The sequence below is a fragment of the Cervus canadensis genome, chromosome 5, assembly GCF_019320065.1.
Source record: "Cervus canadensis isolate Bull #8, Minnesota chromosome 5, ASM1932006v1, whole genome shotgun sequence".
Classification (NCBI taxonomy): Eukaryota; Metazoa; Chordata; class Mammalia; order Artiodactyla; family Cervidae; genus Cervus; species Cervus canadensis.
This window is the reverse complement of record NC_057390.1, coordinates 57,377,810-57,391,052: the sequence shown is the minus strand read 5'-3', so window position 1 is coordinate 57,391,052 and position 13,243 is coordinate 57,377,810. Positions and strand designations below refer to the sequence as shown.

The window sequence follows — 13,243 nt, the reverse complement described above, 5'->3', positions numbered from 1 at the left end:
AGTCTCCACCTCCCAGATTTCTTTCCTGCCTCTTCTCCATTTTTCAAATGTTGGTTAATTGTCAACAAGTTACTAACAGGTGCCTGAGGACTGTTTTTAGGTTTTTTAAAAATATCAAAGTAAATCATATGGATTTAAAATATACATTCTCAAAACAGTGACATTTTGGCCTTTTGTCCAAATGTTCTATTAAAGGAAAAGCTGTTCAACCAAGACTTAATGTCTACATATTTAAAGAAGGGATGAAATAGTAACATCACTTTCTCTGGCCACCTGCCAAGAAAAATTTGTGTTGCCAAAATAAAAGAGAACATGTTGTTTGCTCAGTATATGAGCACACTGCTGAGCAGCTTAGAAATTGGGCCTCTTTAACTAAGCAGTTTAAATCACTCAATTTTATTGTATTTTTATTGGAATATAGTTGATTTACAATGTTGTGTTAGTTTCAGGTGTACAACAAGCAGAATCAGTTATATATATATCTCCACTCCTTTCTTATATTCTTTTCCCCTATAGCTCATCAGAGAGTATCAAATAGAGCTCCCTGTGCTATACACAGTAGGTCCTTATTAGTTATCTATTTTGTATATAGTAATGTGTATATTATTTCGCTGTAGCTCAAATGGTAAAGAATCTGCCTGTGATGCAGGAAATGAGGGTTCGATCCCTGGGTCGGGAAGACCCTCTGGAGAAGGGCATGGCAACCCAACTCCAGTATTCTTGCCTGGAGAATGCCATGGACAGAGAACCCTGGTGGGCTACGGTCCATGGGGTTGCGAAGAGTCAGACACAACTGAGCAACTACACACACACAGTGTGTATATGTCAATCCTGATCTCTCAGTTTATCCCTCCACCCCTTTACCCCTTGGGAACCATGAGTTTGTTTTCTTAAAATCACCTAATCACCTAATTTTAAGTGTCTCTGTGAATGTCACCTTCACCGTAGATTACCACTGCCTCCTTGAAAACATCTTGGACACAGCAATCCAGGTGTTTCTCAGTGCCGTATGTACCCTCTGCTCACTCCTTTCTCACCTGAGGTGTCCAGTCACTCCTAGAACGTCCACCATCTCTACACCGATGACTCCCAATTCCATCATCTCTACACCAATGACTCCCAATTCCACCATCCCTACACCGATGACTCCCAATTCCACCATCCCTACACCGATGACTCCCAATTCCACCATCCCTTCACCGATGACTCCCAATTCCACCATCCCTACACCGATGACTCCCAATTCCACCATCCCTTCACCGATGACTCCCAATTCCACCATCCCTACACCGATGACTCCCAATTCCACCATCCCTTCACCGATGACTCCCAATTCCACCATCCCTACACCGATGACTCCCAATTCCACCATCCCTTCACCGATGACTCCCAATTCCACCATCCCTTCACTGATGACTCCCAATTCCACCATCCCTTCACTGATGACTCCCACGCCCACACCTGGAGGTACAGGTCAGCTTGCCCTCTCACTCTCGGTGGTGCCCACATAGTATCTCACTTGCCTGTGGGGCAGGGACCAAAAAGGGGAGACCGTCTTGCTGAAACCAGTGATGGCTCCCTGGGGCTTCATTATGTCACTCTCTGTATCTGCACTTGTTTAAAAATTTCTATTATAAAGAGGCTTTTTTTTTTTTAAAAAGAGGATCCATCAGAATCTTGAAAAAATTCAAAAGAGAGAATCAGTCAGTTAAAAATAGGAGTATCCATGAGAGATATTTTAAGTTCATTTGAAGAAAAATAACTCCTTATGTTATGAAGGGAGAAGAAAAATAAAAGGGATGCATCTCATTTACTTTAAAGAAGAAAACCTACATTAAGTTCCTTATAAACAAGCATCAAATTTAGCCATAAAATAAAAAATGTAAAATACATGTTATTAGTTCCAAATGTTAAATAATATAGAGAGGATGGTATTTGTAACAAACCCACTTTGACCCTTTCATTGTCAGGTACAATGACTTGATCCTGAAAACAACACCAGGCCTCCCACGGAACAATCTATACCCAGACATGAAGCTGGTTTTTGTTTTGCCTTTTTAAAAAACAACTGTGTTACTTCCTGATCAGGATTCAAAAAAACAAGAAGCACTTTAAGAAGCATTTGGATGTTAAGTGCTTTTCAAAGAAAATAAACAACAACAGAATTCTGAAGCACAAATTATAAGCCTTAGCAAGTTTATGGTCCATGGAAATAACCTTACTGGAGTGTTAACACTCTCATATTGGTGGCTGCATAGGATTCAGACAATCCCCACATAAGCTTGGCTGCGCAGGTTTTCTCCTGTTACTCAGGAGGTGGGGATGAGGAGGGAACAAGCTAAGTGGGTTGCCATGGAAACAAAGATACTTAATATCAGCTCAGGGACCAAAACCTACTTCTAGTTCTCCACGTGGATCAGTCTCCCTTTTCAGTAAGTCACTCCCAGCCCCCACAAGACCGCCCTCCCCTGCGCCAGCACTTGCTGCTGCCTGGCCTCCTGTATCAGTGACAATCTCCACTTCATCCCTCACCCCAACGCGCTCCCTCTCCAGTGGCTCCAGGCACAGGCTGCGCTTTCCCTTCTCCATCAACTTCCAGAAAATGTTCCCCGCCTCGCCACACCCCTTTTTGTGCCTTGACTTTCCCATCCCCTTCACCCTCTAGAAACTTCAGAGTCCGCAGCCTCTCCTGACTTCCCAGAGCACCTAACACTGCTGGCCACCACCCCTATGCCACCACAAGTTCAAGACCATCTCCTATCCCCGATTCTCTACTGGTTCTTGTGCATCTTGGCAGCCTCTGCTCCTGGCCCCATCGCCCCAAATGGGCACTTTGCACAGTTCTGGGCTCAAGCCTCTGCTGGGTCTTCCTTCACCTTACACTCCTGTCCTCCAGACCCTCTTCCACACATTACAGCCTCCGGTGTCCCGCTAAGAAATGTCCAGATGTACTGGGATGTGTAGCTCACTTCCTTCACATTTGCCTTCCAAATCTCCTGCCATCCACTATGAGAATCTTTCTCTCTCTCACTTTCAAATAAATCTCTCTCTCTCTCTCTCTCTCTCACACACACACACACACCCACACACCCACACCCACTTTAATACTGTACCATCCCTGACCTGGTTTGGGCCCTCAGTTTTCCCCCAGCAAGACTGATGAAATGACCTAATTCAACACATATCAAGCACCTACTTAAACCAAGCAATGTTTTAAACAGACCAAGAATGAAGTTATGCGGCTGATTATCACAAGATTGATAGCGCTTAGACGAAACATAAGGCACAGTACGGGGGAAAGGAAGGAAAGGGTTAGAGATAGCCTCTCTTTTCAGAGAGTAGGTGAGGGGGGGGGCGGTGAGAGTGGGGGGAGGCAATTCCAAGAAGAGGGGACAGCCGATGTAAAGGCCAGAGACAGGAGAGCCCGAAGGCCAGCACGGCTACAGAGACTTGAGTTGGGGGAGAGCTAATGTTATAGGGTTCAAGCTCGTTCTCCTCGCCACTACACAGGCCAATAAATCCAAGAGATGAGGTGTTGGGCCAAGGAACACGACTTTATTCGGAGAACCGGCTGACCAAGAAGATGGCAGACTGAAGTCTCAAATAACCATCTTATCAGGTTTGGATGCCAGGTTCTTTTATGGATCAGAGATGGGGGGAGAGAGGGGAGGAAACAAAGTAAAAAGGCAAATATCTTCTAGAATGGCAAGCCTCGGACAGGGGGATGTGTTAATTTCTTCCTGTCGTGTCCAGGCGGACAGGGTTCTGAACAAAGGCACTTTAGCTTAACGGTCAGGCAGAGGGGCAGGTTTCTGAGACAGGCCATCATGTATGATTACAATAACAAAAGCAACAGAAAGCAAGTCAAAGAAACAGATTCAACGTAGAGTCAGAATTGACTTCCAGCTGCAACACTAGGAGAGGCGGTGAACTGAACCAAGGGACCGACAGGTGACAGAGAATGTTGACTTTACTCTGAGAGAGACTTGAGGCCACCGGAGGATTCTGAGTGAAGAAGTTATGTAATGCAATTTCCATTTTTAAAGATGCCCCCAGCTTCTTCCTGAGAACAGATTGTTGTGGGGCAAATGGGAAGCAGGGAGCCCCATTAGGAGACCATGAAATGACCTGGGCCCACGATCACAACCCCTTCACACCCACCTCTCTGGCTCAAGCTCATCTTCCTGATAAACACAAGCTTGACCATGACATGTCATCATGTCCTCTCCGCAAGGACTTTCCATGGCTCCCCACAACCTCCCTGACCAGGCGCCGCTTCTTCACACAGTCATCAAGGTTGCATGGTGTCCTATGACCTCTCCCTAAAGCCCCTGCCCTCTAAACCCACGGATCACCAGCTGCTTCCCTGAAAAAGGGCCACAAGCCTGCGATCCCCACCGCCTCTGCCCTCCTTTCTCTGCCCCTAAGTTATTTATTCATCCATCAAGGCTAAGCCCAAACTCAACTTCCTCTGGAGTCTTTCTTGGCTGCCCCCAACTCTGCACTCTTCTTGCACCTCTATTAGAGCACTCCTTCAGCAGTTTCTGGTTAGAGTTCCAACCAGACTGCTAACTGCTTGATGGCAAGCACTGCGCCTGACCCGCTGAGGAATACACAAGGAGCAAAGCATCGTGCTAGACATCCACTAAGCGCTCACTCACCGCATGCTGGCTGACTGAACCAAGTGACCCTTTTGTTATAAATCATCGTGCCATCTCGGGTGGTAGATGGGTGGGATTGTCCAAGGACAGGTTTTCCCCCTTGGCCACTGTAATCTGGAGGCCAGGGGTCCCCATGATGGAGCCTCTGGGGACTGCATGGTCCAGAAACAAGTAGGGCCAGAGTGAGGACCTGAATCCAGGCCTTCAAAACCCTCTGTCCTCTCAGCCAGGCACCACTAGCAAGGCCCATACAATCTGCTTTATATTTGCCTAAAGCATTGGCAATGGGCTTTTCCTAGTCTCATTCTGCAAGTATACAGATGTAGGAAAAAAACACCTAGAAGGATCTCAACCAATTAACAGCAATTACAGTATTAAGAGATGCATTAACTTTATTCTCTTCACTTGATCTTGATTGGCTCCCTAAATAAACATAATAAAAAGAGTCTTTTAGAAAGAATGCCATAGTACCATCAAGATATACTTAGAAAATGGTTCCAAAAATACAAAGTATATATATTTTTTTAAAAAGCACAAAACATTGGCAACAGGAGACCACTGAATATACAATACCACTTATAAAGGAAGACTATAAAACTTGAAACTGTTCTAAATGGGTTGTCTGAAGCATGCAATTAACAACTGGCCCTGTGCTTTCACTCTGAAATAATTATTTTACAAAACATAAGGCAGTAAAATATTGTTCTGGATACCCTGGGCACTTACTGATGTCTCTTATCTAAATCAAACTCTTTCACGGGTTTCATAGACATGTGTGAACCAGCTGTCATCACGGCACCTTAGCTCACATCACACAGGTGACTAATCAGCTCTAAAAGGGACATTTCAAAGACTGTTATTTTATGACTTACAGAGGAAATATCAAAAATGATAGGTGATCAACTATCAACAAATAATGGGTCCTATTGAAGCTGAATGCTACAACAGCAAAGTGGTGACTCAACAAAGATCTAGCGTCTAACTTTCAATAGAAGACCTACACAGCTTTTATTTAGTGAAACAGTATATTAAAACACAGAAGATATAGTTGCTATAGTTACCATCTTTTTAAAGAAATAAAAGGAGGACAAAGAAAACTGTATGTCAGGCACTGTGCTAGGTATTTTAGGTGTATCATCAAATTAATTTTCTTAGCAAATCTGAGATAGTCTCCCCTATTTCACTAATGAAGAAACTGAGGCTTAGAGTAATTATCACACAGTAATCACATCAGAGTAAGTGGCAAAAATGAAACTCAAATCCAGGTCTGTCTCACAAGACTACACACTCTATCAGTCTGGAAATGCCACTTAAATGGAGTTCAAGAACAGGCAAAACCAACATATGATGATATGCATTACATCTAAGATGCTGTAAGTCAGAATAATGGTTCCCTCTAGGGGGTGGAGACTGACTAGAAATTGGCACAGGGACCTTCTGGGGTACCGAAATCATTTCCTTGATTTAGCAGTGGACACACACAAGCTGCACACTTAATATTAGAGCACTTCACATATTTTAAGGGTGTCCCAGGTGGCTCGGCAGTAAAGAATACACCTGTCAATGCAGGACACGTGGGTTAGATCCCTGAGTGGGGAAGATCCCCTGGAGACAGAAATGGCAATCCAATTCATGTCTGGGAAATCCCATGGACAGAGGCGCCTGGAGGGCTACAGTTCATGAGGTCCCAGAAAGTTGCACATGACTTAGCAACTAAACATCACCACCACCTCCAAGTTCATGCTCTTTAACCACTAAATATCACACAACAGCTTGACAGAACTGACCACACTCCAGAATTGACTCCCTTGGATCGTCAGTTTTTCAAAACATTCTGGTAAATGAAGTACATCCTAATTCCACCAGAGTGGAGGCATTAGAACAATAAACCTATTTTTAAATGTTACAGAATGAAAAGTAGAAAGTATCAACTTCCTTACTACTGGGAATTTCCCCTCTGTAGCCACATCAAAATGAAAATAATTTTAAACCTTGCTCTAAAGGAATGTTCATCGATGCAGAGAAAGTAATTTGTAACAAAATCCTTAGCGTTTATCTATGGAAGTACCTAAATAAAACTACACAAAATATTTCAAGACATATGTTGTAACTTTATCAAAAGTGCTGACCCCCAAGAGAAATTTGGATTTTGTTACAAAAACTCAGACAAGGCAAGAAGACAAAGTTGGTGGGCAAAGAGCATAAACCTCACAGTAGGGGCAATAAGGCAGTGAAGAGTAAAATCTTAATGCAAGTTGTAACAGAAAACTCAAACAACTTTTCCCAGCAGTAAAGTCATTGTGCTGCATAAATCTGATTAATAAACTCTCCATCAGGTAACAAGTTCTTCCCACCAAAGCTTTGTTCAGACTAGCAAAATCTCATCATCAGCTGGTGATGATGAAATTGTTACATCAATTTGCTCCAAGCCTTACCCCACACATCCATGTACCTCTTTAGTCAAAAGGTAATTGCCTCTCCTGAGAGAGGAATTTATTCACCCACAATTTGGAGACAGTTTGGCAAGCATCTAGTTACAGTTATCCCATCTCGGGGGAAGTGGGGAGGGACAGCTGATTCCACACGTATTGGGTATATGTCTTTACTAGGTGCCGTGGATTATGCAAACCAGGAAACCCAACCTTCAAATTCAGAGCCCAGTTTAATTCGTGTTTTAACAACCTGTACACACCAAAAAGGCCAGGCAATTGACTGAAATGATTTTATTTCCTTCTGAGTATTTGCAAATAAGACCAAAAGGACTTTATGAGAATTTTTCAGCATTGGTAACTCATGCACAACTGTTGGGCATGCTGCAAGATTACATAATCCAATATTATCCCAGATGCAAGAAGTGGGACATTTCTAAAAGTAACTATTTGCATTTATTAATTTTTAAAGTCTTTAAGAACCTGCCTAATAAAACTGTTTAAAAGGAAAAAAACCCTAAGTAGAGTCAAATATGGCCAATTAAGCCTGGGTTCAATGCCTGGGTTGGGAGGATCCCCTGGAAGAGGGCAAGGCAACCCACTCCAGTATTCTACCTGGAGAATTCCCGGACAGAGGAGCCTGGTGGGCTGCAGTTCACTGGGGTCGCAGAGAGTTGAAAACGACTGAGCGACTAAGCACAGCAAACAGGCCAGCTAGAATGAATGAAAAGCACTGACCCAGTATGTTAAGAACAAGGTGTGCCTTAAGTACATTCACAGCCCTGGTTCAGCATTCCTAAATTATGTGGTTCATGGGGTCACAAAGAGTCGGACACAACTGAGTGACTGAACTGAAATTATGGTTGGGAGGAAAACCCCAAAAAAACAGCATTGTCAGAAAACATTAAAACTTTGAAGTTTTGAAGGGGAACAGAATGTGCCACCCTTAAATATGTCAATTTGAGACAATGATTATTTTGAATTAAAGTTACTTGAGAGACCAGCCAGTATAAGGACACTCTGACCCCCTCTGTTCCCCTGAAAGCAGATCAATCTTCCATAAGAAGGTACCCTCCCTGCCCCAGGAGGGTAGAAGGCATCCTTATCACCAGAGATAGGGAATTCAGGGCTGAGAAGATTGCACAAACAAACCTTGTTACTCCTTGGCTGATTAGTTAACCTAAACCCAAACCCCTCTGTTTTGTCAATTCTTCACAAATTTGTTTCCTTGTCGAAAAGGTATGAAAGCTGCCTGCTGTGGTCACTTCTTTGGGTCGCATGTTTTTAATCCCCATACACAGAAATGTTTTTCTCTGATTAATCTGTCTGAGATCAATTTAATTATCAGATCAGCCAAAGAACTTAGAAGGGAAAAAAAAGTTTCCTCTCCTACAGTTTTCAAAGTTTGAGAAACAAAGGATTCACTTTTTTGCGTAACCCTGCATCAGCTGAAAAAGTCCCACACACTTCTACCCAGAACATCTTAGTTTTATACCAACAATGCATCAGGTAAGATAAAGCAAAATGATTATTAACTTTTTTGGATTCTCATTCATTTCCTAGTGTAACCTTTAAAAAAAAAAATAGCCACACATCTGAGTAAATTGTACAATGAAAAATCGACCATGAATTATCAGTTTCACTTTCCTATTTTTAGCAAACCTTTAGCATCTCAGAGAAATCTAAACTGTGGGCTTTAAAAAGCAAAAAACAAGGAAATCTTCAAAATTACAAGCCACCTATGTACACTCAACTCTCCATCAGAAACCCAGAAAAAAATTTATAACTTTTACAAGCATATTATGCTTCTTTTCCTCAAAAGATTACCTCATTCCCTGGATTTCAAAAACTATCTGCCATCTGCCAAATTTGGCTGATTTCAGTCTCCAACAAATCTAAATGGTTACTGTTTTTGTTAAGGGAAAGTTGGCGCCTGGAGGAACTTCTGTACTGATTATACAATGACCACCACTTACTAAGCATTTCTTAACCCCCCATGATGGGTTTCCTAAGTGGCTCAGTGATAAAAGAATCGGCCTGCCAACGCAGAAGCCACAGGAGACATAGGTTCAATCCCTGGGTTGGGAGGATCACTTGGAAGACTAAATGGCAACCCAATCCAGTATTCTTGCTAGGATAATCCCATGGACAGAGGAGCCTGGTGGGCTACATACAGTCCATGGCTTCCACTGACTCTCACAAAGAATCAGACAACACTGAGCAACGCAGAATACACACCCGCCGCACCACCCCCTCCCCGCCATGATGTAGAGCGAGGAAGTCTGGCAAACATCATCCTGTTGTTGTTTAGTTGCTAAATTGTGTGGGACTCTTCCCTGGTCTTAATATCTAATCTGGTTTAAGAGCCCTGGGACTCTGTGTGACACTCTCCCAAATTCCACCAAGCTTATTAATAACTTCTATTCAAAAGACGATGCCTTCCCTGGTGGCTCAGACGGTAAAGAATCTGCCTGCAATTCAAAAGAAACAGAAGAGGGAACTAGGACTGAGGGAAGTGACGGCCCAGCCCTTCTCTCCGTCTGGGTCAGCTGTCAGATCCACAGGGGAGAAACCTTGAGACGGATCCGGCTGAGAGCCTCAGGGCTGAGCTGGGCTGGGTCTCCGCCTTCCTAGTCCCAGTCCAGGCCCTATCGGCCACCTCTTTAACGATCCCCTTACCTCCCGGGGCTACATTACACTGGAAGGATTTGTTTTAACAAGTAGAAGCCCATATTCACCAACTGGCTTTGGAATCAGAAAATCTACAGCAAGCCTCCAACAAGGGAGCGGCAGGAGACTGTGGTAGAATTGTTCCAAACTACTGTTCTGCGAAGTTAGGGAGGCTCAGGAGGCCACGGGTGGAGGGCAGGGGAGAAAGACAGACAAATCACCCCTCTGTTTTAAGGAGGAGCCTCTTCTTCAGTCCAGGTTTAAAATATATACATTATTTTCAGAGACCTGCTTTCACGCCGTGACACTCGTACTGGGTATCTCGGCCGCTCCTCCTCACTTGATGGGGAGACAGTGGGTTCTGGGGCTCTCCAGCCCTGAGTGGAAAATACCGTGGCCTGGAAATTAAGGTGACTCGGTTTTACAGGCTCCGGAAGGGTCCGACTGCCGTCGCGGGGCAGCCTCCAGGACCCGCGGTCGCGGCCTTCGCAGAGTCCGCACCCCCCCACGCCCTCCCCCACCCCCCCACGCAAGGTGGTTGGCAGCAGCCGGCTGGACCCGCTCCCGCAGCACCCACCCTTCCCCCTATCCCAGGTTTCGGTCAAGTAGCCTAGTTAATCATTCAACGCGGGCGGCGTGGAATATTTCTGTAGAGGTCAACGCGAAAGGTTTCTCCTAAGTTTCACAGAAACCAGCCTTTAGGGACCCAGAGGTTGGCAGTGGCGGGTGGATGGGGGTGGGGAGCGACTGCTCGCGGCTCTCGGAACACCTGATCTCCCCATGCGGCACGGGAGGCAGCGCAGTACGAGGGTGGGGTGCGGGGGTGCAGCGTGAGATCAAGCAGGGCCCCCTCCCCAAAACACCTGTGCAACCCAGATGAGGACGCCAGAGCCTCTGATGCCCCTCTTTCCCAACGCCTGCATCACCCCGGCGCGGGCTCCCCCGGAAGTTGGGGTGCAGCGGGGAGGGGGGGGGATGTTCCCGAGTCCTAGGAGGGGAGGTGTGGAATGGGACAAGAGGCTCGAAAGACACGCTGCCGCGGCTTTCGTTAACCTCTTCCTCTATGACCAGGAAGGTAGCGGGAGAGATGGGGGCGAGGGGGAGGACCGGGACGCCAAGATGCGGCAGGAAGACACCTAGAGTCTGATTCCTCCGCTGGGGTGCCGGTGCGAAGCTTGCACCCTCGAGGAAGCGGATAGTGGAGGGAGAGAAGAGGGTCCCGTGGCGGGGAAGCCGGGGACCACAAAGAGGAGGGCGCGGGGCCGGCCTGTGGAGGTGAGGAGTGCACACCCGCCCGGCCCTACCTTGTCTGGGAGCAGCTCCTGCTCGGCGGGGCGGGGGCGGGAGATCGCGGCTGCATCCACGTCCCAGCCGCTCCGCGCGGCTCAGCCCGGCGTCCACCGCCGCTCTCGCCCCATGCGTGGCGCCCGCGATGGGGCAGCCCGGCGGCGTCGGCGGCGGGGTGGCTCCGCCTCGGCTCAGCTCCCGCACTTGTTGCCGCCTCGGCCACTGCCAGGCTCCTGGCTCCGGCTCCCGGCTCCGTCGCCGCCGCCGCAGCGGAGCTCTCCTGGCCCCGCCTCCATCCGACGCACCAATCAGGCCCGGCACCGCCCCTCACGTCGCGGCCCCGCCCGGCCCGAGGCCCGGCGCCGGGAGTTTGGGGAAGGCTTAGCTCCAGCTTGTCTATCTGTGCGCGCCCACGATCAGCCGGAGGTCGGCGTTGCTCCTGATTTCCGGGGAACCTCGGCGCCCTCACCTGGAAAGTAGTCTTAAGCTGGGAGGAAGGAGACTCCCCACCCAAGAACTAGACCCTCGGTGGGGAAAGGGCAGCTCTCAGTTCAAAAGAACTATTTTCCGACTCCAGTCTAACCCAAATCCCTCGTGTTGTCGCCCCTCTTGTAATACATCCGGTGTTGGGAAACAGCGTCTGAGCGAGGACTCCAGCGGCGTCTTCTGGCCAGAGTCAGTTAGCCACAGGTCCTAGACCGAACCCCGGCGGCCCAAAGGCCTGGGCTGAACTTGGGGTTACACCATGGAAGATGGGGGTAGGGAGAAACAAGGTCAAAAGGGAACTTGACAATTGCTCTCTGCCCATCCAGTACCTGCCACCATCTTTTAGGTGCCCGAATGACGCCTACTTAGCACTAGCACCGCATCTTCGGTTTTATGAAAGCCGCCCAGGACGTGGGGAGAGGAGTTTTGGTGTTTCCTCCAGGTCCCATGTGAGACTCGGGAAGCCAGAAACAAAAGATGTCCAGACGCTGGGACTCGAACCCGCGCCGCGGCCCCAGGGGGCAGGGCGGACACCTAGGTGCAGCCTTAATGGCTGAACTGTTACACACATCCCTCCGGCAAGATGGGGACTTGGCGCTATCCTCAAGCACCTGCCGGAATTCCAGGGACCACTGACCCACCCTCCTATCCCAGCGCCCCCGCCGGCTTGCCTGCGCACTGCATTCTTAAGTGAGTCTAAGTTGCTATTGACACAAGTGTGAGGGCCCCAGGTAAACCCGGCGCGACCGGATGGAGAGGTTGCGCTGGTTTGAAAGGGCCAGCGCGGGCAAATCGTCCCCTTGCACACCGCCAAGAGGTAAGCCTGGCCAGAGGCGCACCTGAAAGCGCCCTCCTCCCCCAGGTATTTATCTCTCCAGGAAGAACGCAATCCCCCTTAGATAATCAGACTAAGGAATTAAGAACACCACACCAGCGATTATGTGCATTTTTCAGGAGGCCTTCAGAAGCTAAATTACCTGAAAGTGAAGGAATTGCGAAAGTAGTCATTTCAGGCACCTTTGAGCTCGGCCAGCTCAACTGTGGGCCCTTACTCTTAATCCAAACTCAGAGCAAAAGGGCAGCTGGTTGCTGTTGGATGCACTGAGTCTCACCTCACGGGTCCTCCACAAACAGGAATTCTGATTCAGATCTAAGAAAGCTTTGATTTGCAGCCTTCAGTCCTTTTTGCTTGTACGTTGATCACATGATTCTCCTAAGACTATGAAATAAAGTCCAAACAGTCAGACTTTTGATAATTCATAGAAAAACATCTGGAAGCATGCAGACGAGCTGTCACAACCACCATTACCCCAGATGTGGGGTTGGGGTGTCAGAAGGAAGGGAGATGAGTTCTATAACCTTACTGACTAAATTTTTTTTTTCCAGTTATATTTACTTTCATGGGGCTTCCCTGGTTGTAAAGAATCTGCCTTCAATGTGGAAGACCCAGGTTCAATCCCTCGGTTGGGAAGATCCCCTAGAGAAGGAAATGGCAACCCACTCCAGTTTTCTTACCTGGAGAATCTCATGGACAGAGGAGCCTGGTGGACTACAGTCCACGGGGTCGGAAAGAGTTGGGCTCGACTGAGGGACTAACACACATTAACTTTCATAATTTAGAAAACTAATAAAACATCTTTAAAGAATTCAAGATATTAGAAAAAATTTTAAGAGCTCTACAGAATATATCAATTAATAAACAAATGAGCC

General features: G+C 47.1%; 1 protein-coding gene across 1 annotated transcript in view; it reads right to left on the bottom strand.

The window, feature by feature from the left end:
• Positions 1–11,197, bottom strand: part of B3GNT2 (UDP-GlcNAc:betaGal beta-1,3-N-acetylglucosaminyltransferase 2) — a 31,887-nt gene extending 20,690 nt beyond the window's left edge. The window contains exon 1 of the mRNA XM_043468855.1: positions 11,065–11,197. The gene's annotated coding sequence lies outside the window, so the exon portion shown is untranslated. The remainder of the gene's footprint in view (positions 1–11,064) is intronic.
• Positions 11,198–13,243: the final 2,046 nt, after the last annotated feature.